This window comes from Aphelocoma coerulescens, chromosome 1, assembly GCF_041296385.1.
Source record: "Aphelocoma coerulescens isolate FSJ_1873_10779 chromosome 1, UR_Acoe_1.0, whole genome shotgun sequence".
Classification (NCBI taxonomy): Eukaryota; Metazoa; Chordata; class Aves; order Passeriformes; family Corvidae; genus Aphelocoma; species Aphelocoma coerulescens.
The window spans coordinates 117,373,253-117,401,068 of NC_091013.1; the positions used below are offsets into that span (position 1 = coordinate 117,373,253).

Genomic DNA, 27,816 nt, shown 5'->3' on the forward strand with positions numbered 1-27,816 from the left:
CAATTTATTTCTAAAATCCTAAATTCACTAATGCTAATTAACAAACTCCATTAACCAAAATAAAATAGGTTCTCTCTGCTTATTATCATGGAAAGGGAATGAAATACAGATCCATATTTTTGACAGGTGTCCGTGTCAAATACTCATTTATGGACAAGAGCCAATTGTAACCTTCAAAAGTAATTTAACCTATTTTCAGTCTACCTGCAGCTCTTGTATGTGGCAGTAGCTTTACAACAAAGATTATTACACATGGATTAATCATAGGTTTGATTTAGTTCCATCAGGCAGGTGACCTTACAGACCCTGTAATCCTTCACCCTGAAATCACTGCAGGGCTGGAAGGCTCTTTCCAGCAAGCAGCTGAGTGCTCCTCCATCTCCTCTTGCACCAAGGACTCAGTCATCAAGAAGCTTCACAAGCACAGCAGTGGCAGATTTTGTGCTCAGAGAACACAAGGCTTGCAACATCTCCCCATTTTCTCAGGGTGTGTGGAAATGTTCCTGCCAGGGAGTGTTCATTCAGCTTCCTAAACAGCCTAACTGCAGTGAAGGAAAACTTGAGAGGCATGCCTGCAATACAAAATATCCTAAAAAGCTGCTAGCTGTCATATGATGGATATCTAAAACAGAGTTTCTCAAGCCAGCCATGAAAACCTGAGCAATCCAAAATGAACAGCCACATTGGGAAGTAGAGCAGCAGCAAAAAAATACCAGTTTGTTGTCATTCCTCTCTATAGCAGAATGTGGGTGAAAAAAAACCAAAACAAAACCAAACCCCTACAAAACCATTCATGGAAAACATCCTTTTCAGTTAAAGGAATAAAGAAGTAAATTTATGTCCTATATGATTTAAAAGTCAGAAAATAAGAGAGAGTAAGGTCCCCACATTTTAGAGGGTTTGGACACCTTCCTTGCAATTGAAGGGGGATGCCAAGAATTTTAAAGCCAGTTCCTTGGTGTCACTCAGGAGAATGATGTGTCTGGTTATTCGGATCAGAAGCTCCAAGAGAACCTTCCATGCAATTTTTGTGAATTTTTGTTTATGGTGTGAGACCACCCAGTCTCAAGGCAGCCGTGCACAGATGCACCACATTCCACAGGGGCAGGGCAGGGAGCCCAGGACACGGGTGGAGGATGTGTGTTGACATAAAACAGGAGAGCTAAGCAAGTAATTCACACAATTTTAAGTGCTCAAGTAATCACATCCTTTTTTATACACCACTTCCATTGCTCTGATCTTGACAATCTTCTCCTCACTTCATAACTAAAGAGTTTCAGCAATTCCCATGTTATTCCCTTCAGCTCCTCCAAGGCCTCCAGGGATTTCTTCTCCCATGCTTAACAAAAACAATCTTTATATATGCAGGCAAACCCTCTCATTGCAACTGGAGTTGCAAATGTAGTTTTTGTAGAAGAAATTATTCCCTAATTTCCCAACTTTGAATTTCACAACAATTTCACAGCTGACCTGATACATCCTTTTAGAAGACCTTTGCTAAGCAGCTCATAGTTCACCACTTGGAGGCTTTTTTAGAACTGGTGAATTATATAAGTAATATACAAAGTGATTATTGTGGTTAAAGTATTAATTTGATGAAAACAGAAACTTAAATTAAAAATAAATGTTCCTGGTAGATATACTTAGATTATGAGGTTAAAATCTTATTTTTCTTTTATACAAATCCAAAATGTTATAAAATTTTCTTGAGTTGAATTTTGCCAAAATTACTTCTTTCAAATTAAAAATATTGTGTTTCTTATCGGTTCCTTTCTGCCTATCTATTGTGTGTAATTCCTTCCTGTAAAAAGCAGAGAGAACACTTAATTTCAAAAATTACAAAGCTGACAACAGCTTTGATCAAACAACCTGAGAAATATTTTGAATGTGATTAAACAGCATAATGTGAGTACAGTTTATCTATTTGATTGTGTTCCAAACCTGCCCAAAATTTCTCATCAGCAAGTTCAAAATGACTGAAGATTCTTCTGCTTGAGAAATCTTCTCATGTCAATGATGCCTGATGCTTTCCCAGTTAATTTAACTCTCAACCCAAGATATTTTTACCTTTTTTCTAATTTAAAACCACTTTAATGTACCACACATATAAAGCTACATGAATCAATCGGTGGTGTTATTTTGAATAATACGGCTTTTATTTTTTTGAATAATATGGAAGGATGTGGCTTTTCTGGTTTTATATGAAGCTACATCATTTTTTGGTAAATAAGGTGCAGGCAATACTCTAAAGACTGATTAAATATCAACACTTTATCATGGATATCCTCAGGAAAGGACTGTATATACACTATATACACACACGAATTGGAGCAGAAACTGTATAACACAGGAAACAACAACTTTTTACCTTACATCTAAATTCTAATTTCTTTTTAATTCTAACCCTTATTATTTACATATTTTGTATTTAAATACTTGTGTTGGTAAAGAAAACATTGGCCTGAAATTCACAAAATAACATTTAAAGGATTTGCTCCGGAATCGTCCAGTCACAACTTTAATGGAGGGTGGTTTTACTGCCTGTGTCTGCTATGTCTGAGGCTTCAGAGTTGTCTTCTGGAAAATAGTTCCATTTTGTCCCCACATTTCCTGCTGCTTTATGTGGTTAAATAGGTCTCGTTTTAGAAATGTAACTAATGCTGCAGGGAAGGTAAAATAGACCAGTCCTATTCAGTGTCCATAGAGAAAAGGTTTTTTACTTCCTGCACCTGAAGTCAGGGAGAGATAAAAAGATTTATTCCCTCAGTATTCAAATGGTAAAAGAACTTGTCTTGTCTTGTTCTTGCTTAGCTCAAAGCTGGGCTTCTAAAATCACTAAAAAACAGGAAAGAAAAAATAAAACCAGGATTAGAGCCAGCTCATGGGACCATGGCAGTGCTGCGTTAGGGGGGAAAAAAGCACATTTCCATTCTGCCTTTTGTCCTGGTGAATCGAAGGCTCTCTGATTGCTGGTGTCACGTAATACTGATCAAAAAGGAATTAAGTGGCCAGTGAGAATGTGCTTCTATCAAAAAGCTGGCAAATTGCAAGATTTAGAAGCCCAGAGGTCAGTGTAAATCTCCATATCAGAGGCAGCAGAATGGCAAGGGGGGAATCAGAGGTGGGAGGAATCTATTACAGCCAGCTTAATCCCCTACATCCAGATTTCTGTGAAAACAGACATTAATGATCTCCTCTCACTTTTCAATCATGCTGTGTTCACCCAATTACTTTTGCTTAGAGAAATTTCACTTTTTTTTTTGTTGTTCCTAATTCAGTATTTGTTTTTATCTTACAGTGATAGAGTCCAGCCTGAGGAGGAACTGAATCCAGTATAATAATAGCTACCTCAGCTCCTGCCATCTCTCACTAAAAGATGATTCACAGAACCCTCCTCAAGCAAGATGTTTGTCATCTCAAGAGTTCACCAGCTATTCACTCTACTGCAGATTGCTCCAGATCAAAGCCTTTCTGAGAGAGATAGAAAAAGGGTGGTTGAGGGTAGGACCATGAGAGGCCTGGATTTAGGAGACTGCTATTGCTAGATTGTGCTTTTGAAGCTCTGAAGACAGAATCAGAGGAGCTACAGTGCAGATCACCTGTGATAACCAGAAGCACATACTTATCTGACCTCCTTCACCCTTTTTTTTTTCCACATGCAAGCATACAGAAAAAATCCTTTTGTGTCCACTTGAAATTTTACCTTTTCAACCTGAAGAGCTGTGCCCACTGTCTAGGATTCCCTCATATTCCAAGTGCTAATAATTATGGGGAAGAACCAGCTAAGAGTAGCTCAGGTCTTCAGATTTTCTCCAGTGGGACTAACTGCTAATGTCAGAAGGAAAATAAGCACTGCCCTGCTAAATATCTTCTCAGTTACAGACTGTGTTTAATGCTCCTTGAAAAAGCAGAAAAATAATTCCTCCTACTGCAGAGCATAGAAGGAGCCCTTTACAAGTCAGACTTTTGGATATTGTGTTTTGGGTAACTAGGGCCACTTGCCTCAATGAACTTTCCTTTTAAAAAAAAAGATTAATTTTCTTATTCTTCATTAAACTGAAGTCAGTGGATCCCTGATGCTGAAATTTGCATGGCAGAACACTGTCAGAGGCAAAAGGATTGGGCTTTCAATCTGAGCATCTAAAATTAAACACTCTGTGCTCAGATTGCCATAGGGAAGATGATGTGAAATTTTCTGCCAAAAATAAAAAAGAAGAAAAAAAAGAAACTAAAGAAACCCAGTAAGTGTTAGCTAAGAGTGGATAACCAACAAGTTGAAGTTGGCAATTCTATTTATCAATACCCCACTTCACAGGAGGCAATAATTCTGTCCTGGGGTGATTGTCACCCCCAGTTTTCTGTTTGGTCAGTGGGGGCAGAAGGGACACCACAAACACTTCCAGCTCCTGTCACAGAGCCTGCCTGAGCATCTTTAGGTTCTTCCTGTTGGTGTCTATTTTGCACGTGTTGCTAACAAACACAGGCAGCCAAGCTCGATCATCCCCCCGCATATGGAGCTTTGTGAAATGCAGATGGTGCAGTTTAAGTTGTTCATAATTAGGACTCATGTCACTGTAACTTGCATGCCTTTCATAATGGGATATAAAGCCCTCCATCTGCTCTGAAGCACACTAATGTAAATAACTCACTGGAGCAGCTATTTTGTTTGTTCTGCTTATAGTGAAAATAAGGAATTAACACGGATGCCTTGAAAGGGTCTGCTCACACATTCCCTTCCCTGCTCTTCCGTGACCCACAGCTTCGCACTTGTCCCTTGCCGAGCCCTGGATCCAGCTTCTATTTCCCTTCAGTTGCTCAGGGAGGACAGAGTTAATCCTCAGGAGGGAAAGCTCATTTATAACTGTAATTATAGCCCACTGGGAGCAGCACAGAACCAATGCTGGCATCTTTCAGAACTGCAGCGAGCACTAAAGAAAAAAGTTCCCCACTGTAAATTAGAGAAGCATCTGATATCCTCTTTGGAGATGATATCATTCCCTCTGTTTGGGTGACTGCTTGACCAGACTGTGTTCCTGCATTGTGTTTATTCCCACATCATTCCATTAGCTTCAGAGAAGGCAGTTATTACACTAATTTAATTGCACTAATGTCCTGTTGTAGAACCAGCCACTTGTGAAATGACCAAAAGAAACAGATTTCTTTTACACTCTTGAGGAGTTTCACTTGGTTGGTCTTTACTTCCCAAACTTCTACCAAACTGGCATTCCTGCTATGGCCACAGCAGAAAAACTGAGATTTCAGGCACTTGCCTGTGCTAAGTGCTGTGAACACAGAACTGGGGGGCTGTGAGGGGAGAGGAGTGAAGTCCATTACCAATCAATATAATCAGTGTCTTTACATTTCCAGGATCACCTTTCTAACCTTCAGAGTTTCAACCAGTCAGTCAAGAAGGGCAAGGAAAATTCTGCACAACTCAAGCTCATCTTTTTTTTTTTTCCTTTTTTAAACAAATATGATCCTTCCAATATTAAAAAGTCCTAGGAGCAACCAGTATCCTTCTTTTTTTTTTTTTTTTGTTAGTAAAAGTATCTTGTGGATCACTCCATACGTTTTGCATGACCCTGAAATCAGCTTGTACCTCAGGGAAACAATCACCTTGCCAATGTTCTTCACGAGACGCTATTTTTAAACACTGAATTTCAAAAACACCCTGTATTTTTGCTGACACAAGGCAAAACTTTTTGGATGGTTCCCTCATCTCCCAGTATCATTAGCTGAAGGATCAATACTCCCAGCTGTCTCACCAGAGACCCTAACTTGACAGAAGAACATGATATGGGACCAAAGCTACAGAACATCTGGAATTAAGGTGGGCTCTGTGGATGTCTCAGCATCATCTATCACAAACCTGAAGAATGCCTTGATTTTGGACATCTGTATCTACATAAATTCTTTTCCAACTATCACATCACCACAGAGGTGTTTAGATGTGATGCTGTATTAGTAAATCCTACAGTTCTGCTTTTTCTGGGTGTTCTTCAGGTAATTTTCTTCACATTCACCATCATTTCTTCTCTCCACTTTGAAATCTCTGTGTGAGAATATAGTTCTGCATCTGAAAGAAAAATGGAGAGCACAGAGCCCTGTACAGGTGACCAAGAAGTTAAAGTGGGTGATTACCTTCCTGTGGGAACACCTGAGAGAAAGTCTCCAAAACCTGGCTATTGTAATATCAATTCCACACTGTAAGAATATGCAAATTCACAGTAGGTGTCCTCAAAGAAGACACAAGTTACTGGAAAATCTGCTATTGTTGCATAGCTGCAGATAAAACCAGAAAACAGACTATTGCATAATGTTTTCAAAACTGGGGATTTGAAAATTTAATATAATGACAAACTTAATGCCCCTTGTTTCGTTATACATTTCAAAAGATGACAAAAATCCTGTTCACAAGTGATGATTTGGCCTTAAAGGTAAAAGTCTCTCCTTATATGAAAACATTCTTCAATTTTTCCTCACAATTTCCTCCTTTTCCATTGATCCAAAGCAAGAACATTATGTAAAAAGATATTGGGGGAGTTAAGATCTGCTTCTTACAGGGTTTTAATGCTTCTCTTTGCAGATAAACATTAAACCCCCCCCCCACGTTTCTTAAGGTAATTGAACTTCAGAAGAATATAATTATTCATCTTTCAAAGTAACTTAAAAATTAAATTGTCACCTTTTAACATGTCCAAAATTATTTGAAGTCAACACTAGACAGCACATGCATGTGTAACATTAGGTCGTCTTAAGCACTGCTCCATTTCCATTTTAAGGCTCCTTTCATTAGTTTTGATTGATGCAGTGTTTCCATGTACTTCTGGGCTGTAGCTGTTCTAAAAAATGAATTTCATTCATCTATTACAGGAACTTTTTATGTCCAGCCATGTTAACAAGGGGTTGGATTGTTCTGGCACCCAGGTAATATCATGTTAATGTACTTGTGAGAAACTGAGTAAGAATTAGGGAGACACCATGAAAGCAACTAAGGGTTTAAAAATAGAAATAAAAACCCAAACTCTCCAAACCTAAAAAAAAGAACTTAGAAATCAAAAAGAGAATTTGCCCACGTGTTTAGAAAGTCGCTCTGTTTGCAGCAAGTCCTCTCTAAAGCAGAGCTTCTACAGAATGGAAAGAATGAGTTCCATCCATTAGGAAGATGCTTAGATACTTTTTCCACACTGAAAACAAATGAGCAAACAGGAGCTGAGAGCAAACGGCAGTCACGATATCATTTGTTTTCTAGGGTTTCCTTTTTAAACAAATCTAGTGGAGATAAGAAAAGTCCCATCCTTCACTGGTAATATTGAGTTCAGGGCAGAAGCTCTCCCAAGCACAAAAAACTATACTCCAATTGCAAAAGTTTAAAATCAGCAACGGGGAACTGGAAGAATTAAAACTCTCTTCCAGGGTAACAGTGATTCAGATGTGGGGTTTGCACCCTAATGTAGCACCACAGAAAACCAAAATTCAAAGCCTGATCTGGAGTGGCAGTTTTGGGGGGATGATTTTCAGCCATGCGTTGTGCATCATCACAGGTTTCATCAGAGAAAAAATTTTGACCTTGTTTGGCAGATATCTGAACCTTCACCCTCTCATTTACATCCAAACACAGGCTGCAAATGGCAGCACCTAAATGTGTGACTGCTCATTCTTTTATTTCTAATTTTTTTCAACATGGTTGTGCCTTTGTGAGTTTGGTGACAAGAGACGAGAAATAAGTCAAAGCATGCCATGGATTCCAAAAAAACCCAAAATACAAGCCAAGGTTTCACCTTGGGGTTCAGCCTTCCTAAAGAAGGGGCACTGGGGCAGCCGCAGCCCCGGGCACCTCTCTGGGGATGGGTGGGGCCAGGCTGGGCTCTGTGGGGCTGTGGCTGACAGTCCCAGGGGGCTGACATGAGGTTCTGGACCCTGGGCAGGCTGGAGAAACCCTAAGGAAGGGGATCAAGACCCTCTAGTGGCCTCAGGGCCCTGGTGGTTTTGTTGGAAAAATGATTTAAGACAGGCAATAACTCAGCTGGCAGGAGGCAATTTTAAACCATCGGTTGTTCTGACAAGATACTTCAAACTTGTATAATATTTTTAAAGGGGAAAAACCCTCTCAGACTGCACAGAAGCACTCAAGCTCTGCTACAGGCCAGCAAGTCTCCTTTCGGTTTGTACTGGGGCAAGGGCAGGAGAGAAAAATACATGAGAAACCCTTTATCACCTCCTCTCGGACCTTGCTGCTACAAACTCCTGCCCTGTCAAACCTTTTCAGGCCCCCAGACTTTAAAAGGGTCCAGTTTACGGTCCTTTGTAGTGTCTGTATCATATGAGAGCTGCTTTGGAATATAGGTTCTCTGTATCATCAGATATGGGCAAATATATGCACATGATGTTTGCATTTGTGGGGCTTTTTTAGTGTATCAAACAGGTTTCAGATAAGGTAAAAATCATGGCCTGCCTCTATATTTTTAAAGCATTACATGCCTTTGAAAGAATATGGTCTGGATGTAGAATACTTATTCTGAGCCTCAGGGAAATCTTTTACAACTCAGTTTCACATTGAGTAATGCTGCTGTGGGCACTAATTTCTGAAGGGCCTGGTCTGTGCCTTTGAGAGACCTGGCTAATTGGCACTGGAGCCATCACCAGGTTCCCTGGGCTTCTCAAGTGATAAGAATGTTCCAAAAGAGGTCTGGTTTTAGGGTTTGACCAATAACAAGACAAACCCCAGAGAAGATGGCTCTTTAGAAATCATTAAATTAATGGGGGCATGTAAACACCACCCTGCCTGCCTCTTTTTTTTCCAACCTGCCTGTTTATATGGTGTCGTTTCTCCCCGGCTTTACCAATCTGCCAGCCCCACCCAGGGAAGCACTTGTTTCTAAAAATGAATTATCTCTATAAGGTGAATTACCTGAATTACCTACGTGCTGAAAGGGCCTGTGGTCTAATAATGTGTGCTAAAAGTGCATCCTGACATTTTCTTCTTTCTTACTGCACCTCTGCTCTTCAACTCCTGTTTACAGACTGGTCACACCATTTAGAGACACAGCACAGCTACTATTATGTAAAATAAAATTCACTTCCACCCTGAAAAATGGTTTTCAATAGTGAAAATCCTATTTCTCTTTTATAGGGTTGTATACAACTTTGAGACAGAAACTTCTCTTAGCCTAAAAGAAAATATTTAACTTGGAGTGAATTAAATTATGAAGGTATGATTTAATCTCATTCTAGATAGGGCCAATTAACAAACTGCTATCTGAGACAGATACTAAATTAATACTCTTGTTAGTGCTTTCAGTAAAAAACTTTTTTCTAAAAATATGAATTTCAAAAGCTAAACAACTTGTTTTACCTTTGCAACCTTAAAATGTACAGTCAGGAAATAAAAGATGGCTGAGTAATGCCCCTGGCTGTAACTCTCAGACACAGATTTTTGGTACTAAAAATTGCATTCCCACAGCACTTCTCATTCATTCCAACAGATTCTCAAAGCAGTATTAAGTCCAGATTGGCATAAGCACTGTAAAAAGCCTACAGCAGAAACTATTTCTCTCTGAAAGATTTTGCCTTTGCTACTGGACGCCTGACATCTTTAATCCCTTTTCTTTTTGCTTTATAGCTTTTCTTGACCTGCATTGTTACCTTACATAAAAGCTCGCTGTTCTGTCAGCTTTTCTACATCTCTCCTGGCCTTGTGCCTGCCATGCCTGGTTTAGCTGGAAGTTGGGTATATGAAGCCTGATTCAAAACTTGTTTATCCCTTTCAGAAGAAGGTGATTTTTTAAAGTAGCTGGAAAGCACAATTGTTTCTGACAATGTTATTTTGGCAGGACTGGGGCAAAAAACCAAGCAGCACAGCAGACGTTTCTCAAGCAATTTAAAAAAAAAACAAAACAAACCAAACAGCCCGAGTCAATCATACATTCAAATGGAAGATGCAGCAAAAAAAAATTACAACTTTCTGCATAGCAAAAGACTGAATGCATGCTTGAAACATTCATGAACCCATTGGTTTTTAGAATGTTGAAACACAAGGGCTTGACTTTCTTTATGACTCAGCTTTTCAACTTTCTAGAGATGGCAAAAACAAGAAGAGCTGAAAAACCTTCAAACATCAAAATTTTAACATATGAAAGGAACTGAAACTGCAAAGTTTCAACTTGCTCTGTTTCATACTCCACTGCTCTTGATTTCACCTGTTTGTGGTTCTGCTTAGCATATACAAGGTATGTTGTTCTGATAAAAGTACTGGGCTGATGAATTGCTCAGGAAGAAATATTCTAACAGAGTAGGCACCAGTCATTATGACAAGGAGAAATTTTAAATCCTAATGTCCTGGGAAGAACCTGGAGAGAGATGGAAAAGAAATGCACACAGCAGTGCTGAGCTGTGAGCAGTTACTGTGCACATGGGAGACAACTTCCAGCGAGTGCATCCACCAGCTTCTGGAAAATATTCCCCAGGATCGACACAACCTTGGCTGCAAGAAGGATGTGCACCTGCAGAAACAGGATATTGTGGTTAAACGTAGGGCAGGAAAAATGTCTGAGGCATGGAAAGCTTAAACTAATCGCGTGTGATCCGTGGAGAGGGAAGGGAGATAGGGGACACAAGGAAGTTGTTTGTAGCCCTGTATCGTTTAGTTGGGCTTAACTGACACATCAGGCAGGAAACCTGTTTGCTACAGCAGGATTTTCACAGGAGCTGTAACATATGACAACACTGCAGCCTTGTCCTGTTACCACTCTCTGGTGTCATGCTGACACGGGCAACTTTGCAGCCATACAGCCAAACTAATCATGGAACTGGGGATTCAGGTTAAATTCTGCCTCACCTGAGAAGATGGACAAAAAAAGAAGCAAGGAGGGTAAGATGGCAAAAGAAAAAATGTGACTCTCTCTCTCTTGGCAATTTAACCACAATTTCGGTTTAGACCAGCTTAGAGCATGCAAAGAATGGATCCTGGAATGCTGAAGAGGAGAATGATGCCCAGTAATCCTTACTGCTGATAATAAAGAAAGATGATTTTTAATGTCCCCAGAGAAGAAGAGAAGTTTGGGAGATTGTGTTGTTCAGTTGGTCTAGGCCCAGTGGTGCAGGGAGGAAATGGGAAAGCTAAAGACTATTTTTGCCTTATTTACTTTTACTGGACTATTAGTTCTTCTGTTGGTCTTTAGTAATCAAGGACAAAATTCTGTCCTGAGTTTTACTCCATGCACAAAATGCATCTCTAATGACCTTTCCCTCTATTGCTCTCTCCAGAAGACATCTGCTTGGACCTGACAAGAAAAGCATTTCTGCTCTTGCACTTACAAAGGCAGACCAGCCTTTGCTAATGGGGGACAAACAGCTGCACACGGAGCAGAGAGAGCCAGCAGAGTTCCGGCCTGTGTGTCCTGGATGAGTAATTCAAGCCAAAAGGCCTTTGCAAGGAAATTCAAGTACTGCCTGGGCTGTATCACCATTTTCACCCTGGCTGCTGCAGAAGAACCTGTGTCAATACTTGAGGAAACAGTAGGGCCCGGCAGGAGAAGAGGGGCTCTCACAGTAGAAAGCACACTCCCTTCTTGGATAACATGTCAAAGACAGCTCCCCCACAGCACAGGGTATTGCAGCAAACTTTCTGTGAGGCTGTTCTTATGTCAGTGTAACTTATTTCCCTGAAAGAGACTCATTTCCTTCCCTTTATAAGCACCTCAGGTGACACCCCTTATCTGTAACACTTTCTTCTCTAATGTCAAGCAATATTAAGCCTGAGTAGGTTGTACAGAGAATACTGGTCCTGGATGTTATTTTAATAGCAATTCCATATTCATTAACATTGTCTTATATGTCAGAGACCAAGTTATTCCACAGGGCAAACAAACCTGGCAGGATTTAATCAAAATGCATCTAACGACTATCAAGGACAGAGCATTTGAGATAATTTGCCCGGACACAGGGTCTGTTCTTGAAGAAAGTTTAGCTTTCACAGTTCACAAAATATGAAAGCTCTCTGGCTGCTCAGCAGAGAGAGCTTGCAGCCTCCAGTGGAAGATTTCCAAGGAGGGTCTGCCAAGGAGGCCGTAGAGGCAGCTGTCATCAAAGAATAGTCAGTCAGCTCTCACCTCTGCTGAGCTTTCAGAGTCTGGAGACCCAGAGTTTGCTCTCCTCCCACTGAGCTTCTTCAACAGTAAGGAAAAAAATGCCATGAAACACTCAGCTATCAAACATATTCCCTTACTCCCCCCTCATTTCAACCCCATTCCTTTTCCTCCAGTCATTTACCCTTTAAGTAAAGAAGCTCCTCCTTCACATGATTTTGTTCTACCACTTCAGATCTGGAAAACCTTTGTAAGTGCTTTTTCTCTGGCTGACATTGAGTCCCCATTCTTGCAGCTGCCATAGATGTTTTAAGCAGCATTTTATTATAAGTAAAATCAATAAGTCAGCTTTGCAGCCTTTCTAACACTGAAACAAACAGAATTAGCTTAAATGACAATCTCATTACTGCTGTAGAAGCTTCAATAAATGGGAGCCCTTCTTACTAAAATATAAACCAGACAAAATTAGATGTAACAAAAAATCAAATAGCCCAAGTAAGAACACTGCATCCACAGCACAAGTGGAAGATCAATACCCCTTCAAAGGTGCAGAGAGTCAATTGCCCCCATTTGCACATAAAGAATTTGTTCATCAAAGCACCATCTCATAGCAGGATTTTCAGGTATGATTAACCTTTCATGGTGCTTTAGTTTAAACTACAATCCTCAGTGCTGGGCCTGATTGTGGGCAACACTCTGTGGGCCCAAACGAAACAGCATTTTTCTTTATGCATTAACATGGCCAACCTTATCCTCACTCTACCAGAAGGAAGCTTCAGAAGTAATGACTTAAACCCCCCAGTAATGGTACTTCTGTGCTAAGCCATTGGAAATACAACATGATGCTCTAAAATAACAATCTTAATCATGGTCATTATAAAAACAGCTCTTCAGTTTTCCTCTCAGTTCTCCATGGCTTTCTATCATGTTGAGGACATTTGTTATATTAAATATTCATTCACTTTTTTTTTTTTTTTTCTTGTTATGATTGACACTGCTGAGGTCCAAATCCAAGAATTAAATAATGAGGAGATGTGGATTTCCTGAGGGCAGACACTAAATCCCTGGGGGAGTCAGGGATTGTACTTAGCTTTGCAAGTCACTCTGGAAAATCTGACTTTAAAGACCTTTAAACCCTACAGAGCTCTAGTACAGGCAAAAAGACTTCAAGACTCTGTATCCTATCTGCAGCCAAGATACATGGGGAAAAAAAATCACAATATTCATAACCAATATAAACCCCTTCACCCTATGTATCATAGAGGGTATTACTCTGAAATACTCTGTCAAGAGCTCCAGATCATTTCAGAAATCACAAGCACATAAAAATTTAAAAGTAAGCCTCAGCTCAACATCTCCCTTCCCTCCTGATCACCCTAATTCCTTAATGTTTTTGTTTAAACACTTCCAGTCTCTTATTTTTTGTGTTAGCTGTTCCCAGACAGACACACCTGTTTCTTATGACAGGACACATGATCAGAGTCAGGTATTCTTTTGAAAAGATTGGAGAAGTCAGTGGAAAACTGAATTGTGCCAAAATCAAAACTGTTGAGAAACTGAAAGCAGATTTAGCATACAGTGTTGGTTGAAAGAAATGGGTGGGAAATATTTTGGAAACGCTAAAATATTTCCTTTTAAATTTTGGGAGAGAGGAATGGTATTCAAATAATTTTGAAGGGTCATTTCTCATTCAGAAGCTGAAGTTCATAGGAAAAACAGAATAGAAAAGCAAATTTCTTTGGCGTTAAGGGGAAAGTTTTAGCCTAAATCAAGGTAAAATAATGGATTTTGGTTTGATAAAACATTTTCTGTTTCGATTCTAAGGACAATAAATTTTTCCTTATTTCTTCATTTTAACCAACAACAAAAAGCCCCCAAAACCTCTCCAGCTATGCTTGTTTTATCACAAAGAGTGCTCATTCATTTTTTTTGTGCTTGATTAAGGAGACTGCACCCACCCGTCCCTGGATCAGTCAAATACTCTTGTGACTCAGTTGCAGCATCCAGAAAGGAAGTGGAGCTGGCAAACCTGCACCCCTTCAGCTTTCCAAACCTGTACTCTCCATGAATTCAATGACATTTTATTACTCTTAAATTGATTAATATATTTTTGCTGGCAATACATCATATTCCTTTTCTGCCATCATTAAAACAGTTTTAAGGACTCGGTATCCAAGAGCCTTGCCCAAGGGGTGAGGCATGGAGGGGGGAAATGTGGAAAGCCCACCCTTGCACAAGGGTGTGATTCAAAGTTGCCTTTTCAGCTCCTTCTCCCACGGGAAGAAAATCATCCAGCAGAGCTGGGGCAAATCCAGGCCTTTCTCTCCCTCCCTGCTTGGAGTGGCCGCTGGGAAAGCTCAGCAATCTCCACATGGCACCAGCAAACACCTTCTCCAGCCTAAATGTGAATATCATTTCCTTTTTTTGCCATGCCTGGTAAAACTTCAAGTATTGTATTTCTCCTGCAGCTGTGGTCAGAATTTTCAGAGGAAACACGAAGTTCTCCACTCAAGGTATGGCCCCTAAAATCCTTTTGGTTCACCAGCTAGTGAAACAAACACACAAATAGATTTAAGGGTTCCTAAAAGGTGAGATAGGTGAACTACCAGCTGTGCAGTCTTAACTGTGGAAGAAATAAATTTGGTATTTTTCACCAGAAAAGGATGTGGAATAAATAAGGCAGTTGTGATTTGTTCACCAAGAATCCTCAAACGAGGCTTTTACGTGAAGGAAGATGAAAGGAGGTATAAATCTTGCTTTTCTTTCTCAAGAAGGATCTTCTTCTGATAGTTTCCTGGAGATGTCTGACCTTTTCAATCATTAGCTGTAAAAATTGAAACAGTCATTTGCATTCATTGCAGCAATTCAATGTATGGAAAAAAGGACACAAGGAATAGAAAGAGATAAAATGTAAAGAATTGTCAGAAAATTTGTTTTCCCTCTTGAATGTTTGACCTGGCATAAAAATAGATTAAGTTTTGACTAACCTTTTTTAGGTTGGCTGGTGTGTTGGCTTTTGCTGCTGTTGCACATGGTTAAACTATATTGTACTGAATGTGCACTGGTTATCAGGAATAATATAGAAATTCAACACCCAGAAGCCAATTCCCTCTTAGAAACTAGAAAACATTCCAATTCTCTGTCCTAAATTCCAGTATCATCTCTACATGCAATTTTGTTATTAAAAAAATTACTCTGCTTAATATTACTTAATTTTGGGTTCACTGACCATTGGATTTGCACGTCCACACATGTGATCTTAGATGTATTTAGAGTTCACAAACACAAATATGATGAAATAAAAATGAAATTTGGGTTTATATTTGTCTTGTTCCTTACATTCAAGCCTGTCATGAACCCAAGGCTACTTTTCCTCATACAGACATATCTGTTCCGTTGTGTCCAACACAGCCATAAGTAGCAATATAATTTCTGAATCCTGATGAAATATGAGTTTTTGTGCTGGTTTTTGCCTCCCACATTCACTTCAGTTAAACTACAGTGCTTTCACACATATGTTATGATTTTACTGACTGTATCTTGTCCTGTCTTCTTTGCACACATAAACATCCAAAGAATGTGAAAAAGAACCCCCAAAATGTTATTCACAGATTATCTGCATTAATTCTGATTTTAACTGTTGGCCCTTTTTCACATGTTGATCTCAGTTTTGCCCTGCCCTGACTGGTACTTGGCATTTCCTTCTCCTCCAGGCATTTCCACTTTATTTCTAGAGGTCTGTGGAATTTTGTTCTTAGAGAGGAATAAGTTGAAATAAATAAATGTATTTTGAAATAATTTTTATATCTAGATATATAATGCATAAAGAAACTCAGTGTGAGGGTATGTTAAACTTTCTTCAGAACAAACAAGTCAGGAAAATCTCAGAGAGAAAACAAGTGAGGCCATTAGCACAGGGTGTGATGGTCTGAGGCCACTCAGACAGCACACAGCCCCTACCAAAGCATGCATTAACAGCTAATGAAAAGCAATGCTATTCTGTTAATATGGATTAGAGATGAAGTCTGAACTGTGAATCCTTGCCAATTTAAACCGTTCCTGTAACAGCGTGAATAAAAGAATCCATGGACATCTTCCTGACACAGGGGCACTAAATCATCCTAAAATCAATACCAGGGCTTTGGTTTAGTCATCTCCACCAAGAGCTGAAGAAGGCTGGCATTTGTCTGCCAAATCTGTGGCAGGATAAGAGGCACAGCTTAAATAAAGTGGAACGGAAACTTCTCCAGCTGCCCCCACACGCATTTTTTAAATCCTGACAAGAGTCAGTCTGGGAATGTGAGGATTATGCCAGGCTGGAAGAATGAAAAAGAGCACTGCTTCTGGAGCATATGTTTCCTCTCAGTCTAGAGGTGGTCTCCTCGTGGGCCTGAATTTCTTTGCACTTTCTGTTTGGCGCGAGCATGCAGGATCCAAAGGTATTTTTAACACACAACAAGAAAGTGCTTGGGCAAAATGCCTCCCACACAAGATGACACTCACACTGGGTCTCTCCTAGTGAATTTCCATAGTATATTTATAATATTTATATTATACAGATGATTTCACAGTATTTTTCATTTTAAATTTCCACCAGCGGCAAAACAATTTCAGGCACATCATAAAAAAATAAAGGACAAAGGAAACACTGTCCCATTGTTACTGGGACTAACTGGGTTTTCCTTAAGTACTTCTTATTTTAAGAAAATGTAGCTTCATTTCTCTATTTTATACATTGCAGGAAAAATTCTGGGCAGAAACATTCCCAGCAGTTTAAATACCAAGGGGTTTAAAAAAAATGAAACAAACAAAAAAATTAGCATAGAGGGAGAATTGATAAGTTTTATGAATAGGATGCAAAAGGAAAACATTATCAGTGTACACAAATACTTCTATTCAGCTGAAATGTAAAAATTTCTGTTTTCATAAATAACAGATAGCTTCAAAGAAAAAAAACATATTTCCTTCACAATGCAAATTCCCAATACTTAATATTTCACATTACCTTTTTACTCTACATTAACCGGGTATTTGTTATCAGCTAGCAAAATATTGTATTTCTACAGGTTTGCTTTAAACTGAGCCACCACTGAAAATAAATAGAGAAATTATGGCTCAACATATTACAAAAATCAGCTCAATTTTGTTACTCTCAGTGAAATCACACCAGAGAAAGATGAGAATGTCAATCTGCAGTAAATTTAGTAGGCAAACAAAAAGGAAATCATACCTGAACAATCCCAGTTAAGTCTGATTAAAAGTTTAAAAATTTTACTTCTCCCCTGCCCTCCAAAGCTACAAGGTTTTGCTCATATGGTCTGGCTCTACCTCTTTGCTGAAAGATTTCAAGAAATTCCAAAGTTTCCAAGTGTAGGGGCATGGTATAAGGAATTCAGAGACATTTTCTAAGTTCTAGTAGACACAGAGAAAAATGCTGCAGTCAACAGATTGAACTGATATAAAAATCCATATCATGCGTGGCGAGGTGGGGTATCCCCAAGCTCCTTTCCTGATGTTCATAATTTTCAGGTTTATTTTAAGCTGATGACCCTCAAAAGTAGATTTGGTTGGGAACTGTTTCTGGAGTTACCTCAGAGAACTGGCTGTATATATGAAGAAAAGTACGGTTTTTAAGGGTTGCTGATAAAAGTTAAAATGAAATTCTGGAACTGATAAAAGCTGATACAATCCTCACCCTGGCCCAGAAATTCTAAAGGAAAGGTAAAACTTGACAGGTTCTCCACTGCTGACTAAACCCTCTGGTAAGCATCCTTCACACTGGTTTGATTTTACATGTCCTTCAAAACCACCTAAACTGGATTAAAGATTTGGAGAGGGAGAATTTGCCAGAACCTTTGATAAAATGACTTTGTGTTTAATTACTCCCTCTCATTGTCATTTCTTTTCCCCCCAGTCCCTAATTTTGAATCTAAATTTACTGTGTGAATAGTATTTTAGCTTTCTATACAAGTTTTACTATGCTCCACATGGTAAAAATCATAAAGAATTCAGAACTTTAGTCAAATAAAACAGCACCACATTTGCATTCTGTGCAGCACTGGGTTTTGGAACAACCCCTCAGTTTTGAAAGCACAGTAAAATCCATCTCTGACTGCAGGGTGGTTACAGAATCTGTTTCCCTGATAGCAATCAGGCTCGTTCTGTGTTCCAGCCACACAGCCCCAGTGCACTCGAGAGTCCTGCACATGAACACAGCAATAACAAACACTTCATCCTCAGCGGGGCTCAGGGTTCAGCTGTGGTGCTTTTTAATGTTGTTCATGCTCAGGTTAATGGGCAAAGCAAAAGGCTTGTTTGCCCTTATGAATAACTATATTTCAAACAGTAATTTGAGTTGAGGGTTTTCCATCATTTGCACTCGAAGTCACGGATCTTTGAGCACCTTCCATGTTTTCATAATTCCTTTTGCTGGTAGACTATTGATTCCTAAAGATAACACGACTGGAAAGATCAGTGAAGGTTAGCTAGTAAAAGAAACATGTATCATTTAAAATGCCTCTGTGCATCTGGGAGTTTAACAATACCTATTAGTATTACTTAGGAGTTACAGGAAGCAACTGCTTTTAGGATGATTTTTAATCCAGACTGTTTGCCTGTCAAGCAAAGCACCAGCTATCTTTTCATATTAAGGCACTTGGCCACGTAGTAACAGCACATTTGTCTGTTCAGAGTTAAATAAAACACCAAGATTGGTGTTTTACACCAGCATTTGGTCTTCAATACGAAATCTCTCCAATGCTTGAATTGAGTGGAAAAGGAATCCTAAATCCTTGCTCCCAGAGATTTTTCTGTCACTAAGTCAAAGAAATAGGTCACAATGCCTTGTCCCAGGGGCATTTCCATCCTTGCCCCAGGCATCCTTCTTGCCCACATGGACCAGGATGATGAGACCACTGCTGTGTTAGCCAGAAGCTTTCCAGCTCCTTGCAGCAGTCACTGGATCTAGCAGCTCACTCTGGGAAGGAGGCAGTGCAGAAAGAAGGATAAGCACTGCCAAAAAGCCCCATGTGCACATGGCTAGAGCACAGGACCTGCAGGGTTGGACCCTCAGATGCAAAGAAACCGCTCCAAGAAGACCTTGGGGAAAAAACCCAAGTGGAGCATGCTGCTTTATGGCAGGGGCTCTCTGCATTTTGCAGTTGTAGGATGACCCTGGCTTTTATTTCCACAACCCAACAATGAGGTCAGCTAAGTTTCTTCTCCCTGTACTGAGTTTTGGTTTTATTTACTCACTCCATGGGTGAGAGCAGAAGGAATAATTCCGTTTACTGATTTGTTCATTGTGAAATACAGGGGCTGGGTCTAAAGCAAACAAATTCCCTCGTGGGTCAAGTATCTTACATGGAAGGGCAGCACTTCTATTTCTTGCAGTTCTTGACTGAGCTTTTAAGAAAATTTCAGGTAAAGCATGAGCAAAATAATTCTGGTTTTTTTAGAAAAATTTTATGTTTATGAAAGCAATTGATTGCATTAAGAAATTAATGTTAATACTCTGGCCTTCTATTATTTTTTTCTTAATATATTCCTTCTTACTAGGAAGAAATCTTTATTAAAATAATTAAAGGGATCACAGAAGCAGAGATTAAAAAGGTGTTTCATTTTTTACGACCTGATGGAAACTGAATTCACATCCACAACTAACAAGAAGTATTCTGTGTGTTTGGAAAAGCAAATCACAGATATACATGGAAGATTTTGAATACTCTTCTTGTCGTGTCTGCACTCACACTATAAAATTGGACTCATTTATATCTTGTACATTTTTTTCCTTTCCTTCTCTTCACCATCTTTCTGCAAGCCCTTGCTATCGTCCAGTGTGACAATCAAAGTCATCTATCTGTAATGGGCTTCCCCAGCTATGATGTAGCCATTTTCCACCAGAAATGGTGCTGTTATAAACTCAACTTGCAAGCATACCTAAGATGGCAATTTAGAAAATTGTACAAAGCATAAAACACCCGGAATAAAGGTAAAAAATGCTCTCTTTACAAACATTAAAACATTCAGTGCTTTACTACTAATGGGCTCGCTTCTATAATCTATCAACCTATACCCACCTTTGCAGTGCTCTAATGCCAGAGATAATTAGTGCAGACTTGTCAATTTGATTTTGGTTAACTTTTATGGCCTTTTTATGTTATGGTCCCTGTGGGAGCTTGTAGTTTGCTCACTGGCCAAGCAGAAAAATGCATTTATTTTGGGCTAAACAATAGCACTGTTTAATTAAGAGGTGTCACACTATTTATTGCCTACCACGTGTTGTACCTTTGATGAGGGGCTATAAACACAGAAAGTTCATCAGATTGAATTTCTCTGCTGTAATTTCCTACCAGAGAAAATGTGACACAAGTCAGAGAACCAATTTCCCATTTCTATTTAGCATTTATATTGACAGAATTAATGATTTTATCATCATCTTTGGCCTGCTCCTAAATGGAAGACATATATTGCCTGCTGAGACAGTAATTTTTCCACTAAATTATGTATATATGTGTGTGCATGCACTTATATACACACTCATATATATATATATATATATATATTTCTGCACTTATTTTTCCATGGGGAAATTATACCTTGTTATTAAACCCCCTATTGAGAAAGCAAGGGTAAATTGCTGGGAAAGGTAATTAGGAAGAGTAATAAGAATGATCTTAGACAATGATTCTAAGAAGGGATAAAGGTGAAAGAATCCTTTGCACAGTCACCATGACAAAGGGTTTGGGAAGGCCCAAGCCAATGAACTCGTGGCATGCTGATGGAACTAATTTTATTTCTGAAGTTCCCCACGAGAATGTTGTACAATATATATGCTGCACATTTGTCAAAGTTGCCATGTAAGAAATTTCAATTTCCTTCCCTGAAAATAATTGATCAAAGGATCATGAAGTTCAAAAGACTAGGGAAATGAATAAATATTATATAGAGATATAATGCATTGTAATCATACTGTATATACTATTTTAATAGAAATCTGGAGAGCCCTGTTACAATTCTTAAACCTCTTAATGGAGCCAACAAGATCCATTTTGCAGTTTCACGTGGTGGAATTGGACTGAACTCCTTCCCTGGTAATCTAACCATCTTTATAATTTTGTTGGAGGTCACTAGCTTTAATTTACTGCTAAAATAATAAGAAGTGGATGATATCTTACATCCCTTTTTGTGGATATTCCATACTCTGAACAACTTCTGTTGGAATCTTTGGTAAGTAAGAAGCAAGAACAGACTCATTCTGTTTTAGGAAATATCTGAACTCATCTGACAGAGAAAGATCCATTCAAAGGAAGAAGAACAAGTTTCAGAGGGTGAATTACACTTAGCTCTCTCCTCTTGATGGCTTGACACAGGCAGGCTCTGTGCATACAGGTTTGCAATTTGGGGTTGTCAGGCTAAAATATAAAAAAAAAATTAAGTTTCAGCTCATGTCTTTCCTGTTATTAAGGCTTTCCCCTTATTATGGGCTTGGGGTGTCGTTTTCCCTCAGTTAGGGCACCTAGGCACCCGTTTTTTTTTACATGAGTGACAGAGCTGCCTACCAGAGCTGGCCTGGCATTTTAGGTCCCTTGACTCCTTATCCCAGGCCAGGCCAGACATCTCATCACACCCAGGCAGAGCAGAAAGGAGAGAACAATGGGTAATTTTAATCCCAGCCATGATGGTGCACAGTCACCCACCTCCAGTGCCCTGTGAGAGCACAAACAGAATGATTTCCCATTGCATTTTTGCCCACAGAGAGGTGGCACTGCAGGAACATGGGATGACTGGAGTTAATGGCAATCTGAACAGAAATTAAAATATTTTACTTGAAATGTTTGCCTCCAGTTGCTCCACAGGCCAAATGAATCAGGGTTCAACACAAATACTGGAGGTTAACTTGCAGTTTGCTGAGTATCAATGATTTTTTTTCTGTGAACATCTGAGGAGGGAAGTGTTTTACTGAGCCCCAGAACATTATTCTGATGTTCCTACACCTTCCAGTTAGCCTGCTGCAGGACAATCTTCCTCAATTTCCTGTATATGAATTCACTGGAAATAAACATTGAAGTAAAGCCTTTCTGGCCTTTTGGTTTCTTTCTTTCTTTTTTTTTTTTTAAATTGCTCTTTCAAACTCCAAATCTGCTTGGGAAAGCTCCCAAAAGTAAATCCCTTTTCATATGGGCCAGCATCCTTGTCTGCAGAGTTGTAGGATGCAGATGTGCTCTGACTAAAAGTGCTCATTTGATGGTTACCATTTCAACTTAAGATATTTGGCATGAACAAATTAGCCTGGGTTGAGAATATTCTTATGGGAAGAAGTTACAGAAAAATACTTTCTTATACAAAGCTACTTTTTTATATAGGCTTATAAAAATTATTATATTGCATAGCATCCATCTGGCAGCCATTTGGCTTCAACAATATGTTAAAAGGCATTAGAGAAGCATCCTAAATTTACAGATTGTTCCAACTGCCAGGGCAGATACCCTTACAGGGTATACAAACAGCCTGTACTGGTACTACAGACACTTTCTGACTATAAAATTATTGTGTATATTTTCTGCCCATGTGCTACAGCTGAAATAAGAGCAGTCAAGATGTGTTCTTTTCATAAAAAGCACAATTTCAGTAAGTTCTCTAATGTGTACTGGGGCCAGGCTTCTCCCAGATTTCAGTTTCTGGCAGGTTTTGAAAAATTACTGCAAATTAAAAAGCCATAAAATTAGTATTGGCAATTTTTTCCCCCAACTTTTTAGTCATTTTTATCAGTGAAACAACCAACATATTTAAAATACTATTGAAGGGAATTAATATTATTAAAGTTAGTGTTATAACGGGAGTTTTATACAGAAATATATTTTAGATTATGAATGAAATAAAAATGTATCAGAAAATTGTAATTATACTATTTTTAGAATGTAAATTATTGAAATTTCATATTGTGCAAATTATAGAGGAATCCTACTTCTTCCTAAAGTGCTGTTAACTTATTATCTGTAAGGACAATATTAACAACCTTAGAGGACATGTAGGATTTGAATTCTGCTGCCTGCAAAATCCTCTAAAAAAGACTGCACTGTTTTCTGCCTACCTAAAAAGGACTGTAACAGTAATGTGATTACTTTGGTAATTTATACATGAAATAAACTCTTAGAGGTGTTGTAATTATGTATGTTATGGGAACCTGAACATATTCCTCATCTGGAAGGGCTCTCTGCTGCGTTGTAAGCAAGAAGAAGTAGATCCATCCATGACATCAACTTCCCTTTCCTTTTGAGTATCACATCTAAAATGTCCTGAGGAAATAAAACCCAAAACAAAATCAAGGGAAGCTGTGTCTGGGTTACAGGCTGAGGACAGAAAATGCCTCCCTCTGTAGAGGTGTTCTGGTTAATTTATAGAGTTTCCAGTGCTCTAATTGGAAATGCAGAACCCAGGATAGCTCACAGACCTCCAACTCTACTGACCATGGAAGAGTCTCCCACAGCCTGGAGCCCATGGGAGTATCCCAGGCATGAGCTCTTAACTGGGGGTTTCCAGCTCTGTTGTTGGACGAGAAAAGCTCTAAAAAATTAATGTAAATTACTCCAGTACAGATAAGAAATAAAATCAACCCCCCATTTACAAACCATTGACTGCCAAAGCTGCATTATGAGCTTTGAAGGCTTCTTATTAGCAATGTTTTTGTAATGGCAACCTGTGGATACTTTCCCAGTCCGTTCTCCTGCCACAGCTTCTACCTAACAAGGGAGAGGAAAATGGTGAATGAAATTACAGAAAACCCTTTAGGAATCCACACGCCTGTGAAGGAGAACAGTTCATGATGGTCCCCCTTCAAAGGAGAAATTTTTGTGCCACATGATTAAATCACATCAATAGGGGAGTCTCTCAGAGAAAGATGTTTCTGCAAGGTCTTGCCAGGCAAAAAGTGTGATGTGAATTATTTCTGTGAACTGAAAAAAAATGGATCGCCAATTTGTCTTTAACAAAGTTCAGTGCAAGCAAACACCAGAAAACTCAGTTGTGGTGCTTTGCATGGGCTTGGCCCTGCTTGCAGAGGTTGAAAGGGATTGAAAAGTGAAGGGAGAAGGAAGGTGAAAGCAAAGGAAAGAGGAAAAGAGGCACCATTCCTATATACAAACCAAATCTCCAGAAATCTGGTGCTGTCTGAGTTAAGTTTGGAACAGGGTACATTCAGAGTGTTAAAAGTGTGACAAATTAATCAAGGAATTTTAACTATTTCATTAATGATTCATACCCTCTAAATATCTCCCAACAGTTAAGGGTATTATAAAGGTGGTGTCTGTGTTGTAACCTACCCATATCTGACCCCTTGCAGCAGCATTTATTGAACAGAGGAACTAATTCATGAAGGAAAAGGCAACCACTACATTTTGCTTCTATACCTGCTCTGTAACCAGGCTGCAATTTCCTATAATGTTTTCATTACCAAAAATTGTTCAATTAATTCCTTCAATATTGCAAACAAAGTGTGAATTCCTTTCTTCAAATATTCACTCCTGAAGGAGTATTGATCCACACTAGCTGGATAAGTAAATAGCAGTATTTCTGGTCTCCATCAGGCTGATACTTAAGGACCCTTGGCTCCTACACTTGTTTATGAATCCAAAACTGTGGATCATGAATACTCCAGCATACAAGTTTGGCATTTGCTTTGCACAAACACGCATCATGCTCCCAGTCACTTTGATTTTCAAAATGGCACAGTTTTGTGGAACCTCTGGCAAGAATCAAAGTCAGTGCAGCGAGCTTACAACATTTGACATTTTACCTCCTGGAATCAAAATGACAAAGTTTTGCTTTAAAATTTTTTTTCTCCCCCATTTCAAGAAGGAACTTCAGAGCCACTGAAAACCTCTGTGAGATTTAGAGCCTCAGGAGAAGGCAGAAAGCAGTCCCATGCTTCATTTTAATCTTCACCTTCTAGTCATTTTTATAGCCCCAGCATTGTAGCTGTCCCAGAGGTGGGATGTCTGCAAGCAACCCCAGTGCTTGGGGAACATGGAGCACTGAGCAGCCAGTGGGCCCTCACAATGTCACTTGGTAAAAAGAGCCTGAAAAATTAAATTCATTTCATAACCCCATATTTTTCTTTTATTGCCCACAACCTTAATCTTTTACTTCACTGAAATGGTATGCAGGAAAAAAGAGCATGGGGAAGATACAGATATTAATGAGGTAATGGAAGAAATTACTTAAAAATAATTCTAGGAAAATTGATTTTCAAAAGTTATAGTTCTGTCTCCTCACTTTGGCTTGGGTTTAAGGTTTTAGTAGCCACATTTTCAAGCTCAGTTCAAGCACAGCCTATGGACTAGGTTAAACGACCCCCACTCAATCAAAAAGGAAATGCAATACCTAAAAATAGATTACCAAGTAGTAACACAGCTCCAAAGCCTAGAGGACTGCCAATCTTCAAATCTGATTATCTGCAAACCAGATTTATTTAAGTCCTGAAAAGGATTTCAGCAATGGATTAGGTGACAATAATGTTTACCAAGTAGCAGAGTAGGAAATACAAGATGATGGAGCAAATGACATGTTCATTATGCTTTAGTTTAAATGCTAGACCTATCCAGCAGTTAAAATTGCTGCTAGTAAGGAAACTACACCTACACTATTTAAAACTCTACTGACTTCCAGGTTCATCATCTTGAACGTGGTTAATTATTCCTTGCTATTTTGAGATATGGAGAACTCCAAAATAATTTTAGAGACATCAATATAGAGAACATTTTTATCAAAGGAGCTTTGGACCAAGACAGACTTTTTTTGCCCCCAGACACAAGTTATTCTCCGAGTTCCTGCCAGCTGCATACAAGGAAGTGGCATGCCAAAAGGGAACCAAAAAGACAATGTACTAATTCCTTCTGCCAATACTTCAGATGCTGTTTGACAAATAACATGCTGGGAACACAAGCTTAAACAACAGACAGGTGAATGCCAGTTGTTTTCCAACAGTGACAGGTGCAAGAAATCTTTAGGAAAGTGTTCATTAGGGGCAAGGCTCAAACGAGGTACTTAAAAATTGTGGCTTCATTTAGGTCATTTATCATCCTCCTCAAAGGCCCTTTTGTACAACTGAATTTTGAAGTGCTTTGTTTGCTCTTAGATCATCACAGCTGCCATGGTATCACTCCAAGCAGATGTTCCACAGACAGAGTGCCCAGCTCGCTTCCAGAAGTAACTCCAAGCCCCTCCCTGACACTGTTGCCCCTGGATGTGGATTGGGCTGTGCAGGTGCCACTGTGCCAGGGGTCTGCACGAGTAAAGTGCCAGCAGCGGCAGACCCCAAACTGATTCCACTCTGGAGAGCTCCACACCCTGAATTTTTAACTCTCATTTTCGTTTTGAAGCAAGCAGACAATAAATCAGCTCAGATGATTATTGAACTATCTCAGCACTCTGCTGTAAAAATAAGAGGGAAATGGGATTCCTTGACTTTGCACTGCTAGGATTATTCCCCACATGCTACTTGTGTAAAGAGCAGGCTTATCTCACAAGCTAACAAATAATTCCTGTGAGACAGAAGCAGTGCTCACCTGCACGTGGCTTCTCTACCTGCATGGCTGTGTGCTATTGCACAGCCTGAGAAGAGGGATGTGGTGCTGAGGGAATGCAGAAAACTCACTGGAGAAGTTACTTCACTCTTCCAAACAAAACTTCTACAAATGTGCCTCTTCTGCACAAGGCATTGAAAATTCTTTGCCAAAAGAACCTGTCTAATTTTGTGCTGGGGGCCATGGTGGGTTTTGCTATAAGACGTGGAAGGTGTTGGGAGAAACACATCCTGAAAATGAGCAAATGCTGTGCAGGTCAAGCAGCTCTTGTAAAACGGCTCATTAATGGCAATCCTAGACTAGGAGGCACCTGAAATTAGCAAAGTGCAGAATTAGCTCAAAACTGGCAGATCAGCTCCCTCTTGCACAACATCTCTTTAGTTCCAATAAGCACGAGGGCAGAGACATTTAACAAATATTACAGTTCTCTATTTAGACAGAGTCAGGATGACATAATCCCATCCTTTGAAGGCAATGAAGTACTTTCCAGTCCATTAGCAAGGGAGAACGGTGTCATTAGACAATATCCATTAGAGAATTAGTCATTAAAAAAAGTTTAACTCCAGGACCGATGATAACTTTTGCTCAAGACTCAAGAAGTTTTGGAGATCTCTGGCTTGCTATTACTTCTAAAAAATTACAAAACCAGGTATATTTTTGTTAAAGCTCACAAGAAAATGCATAATATGGTAAGGGAGGGACATCAATCTTAAAAAAAAAAAAAAAAAAAAAAAAGAAAAATTTAGTAGGAATTCAGAAGCCATGTTCTAAGGAATATAATCCTATGAAAGACAAGTGGTGCCCAATAATCACAATGGCATCTTTAATGAGGTAATGAGTTTAGACAATAAAAATAACTGACATGTTAAAATTAGACTTTTGAGATATTTTTGACCTTGTTCTACGCATCTCCCAATTAATAGCACATATTAACAAAGCATATATTATATGGATTCAGACTTCTCTGTTTCTCAGATATGAAAAAGAAGGTGAGCAGTTAATCAATCATGAAAGGTTTGTTTAATTAAGAATTTTTAAGGATCACTTCTAGGCAACTATTTATTCAATTTAAATGTGACTGTGGCTGATAACATTGTTATAGTTGATCTGGATTCTTGAAAAAGTCCTTTGAAGAATAATAAAGGGTT

At 39.1% G+C, this 27,816-nt stretch overlaps 1 long non-coding RNA gene across 4 annotated transcripts in view; it reads right to left on the bottom strand.

The window, feature by feature from the left end:
• Window positions 1–27,816, bottom strand: part of LOC138116607 (uncharacterized) — a 184,049-nt gene that overhangs the window by 87,948 nt on the left and 68,285 nt on the right. For 2 of the 4 annotated variants that reach the window (XR_011154243.1, XR_011154240.1), the window contains exon 2: window positions 21,425–21,499. The exons of 1 other annotated variant lie outside the window; for it this stretch is intronic. This is a non-coding gene — a long non-coding RNA (uncharacterized lncRNA). Of the gene's footprint in view, window positions 1–5,869; window positions 6,077–21,424; window positions 21,500–27,816 lie in introns of all 4 variants that reach the window. One more of the 4 variants, XR_011154241.1, reaches the window with a different exon arrangement.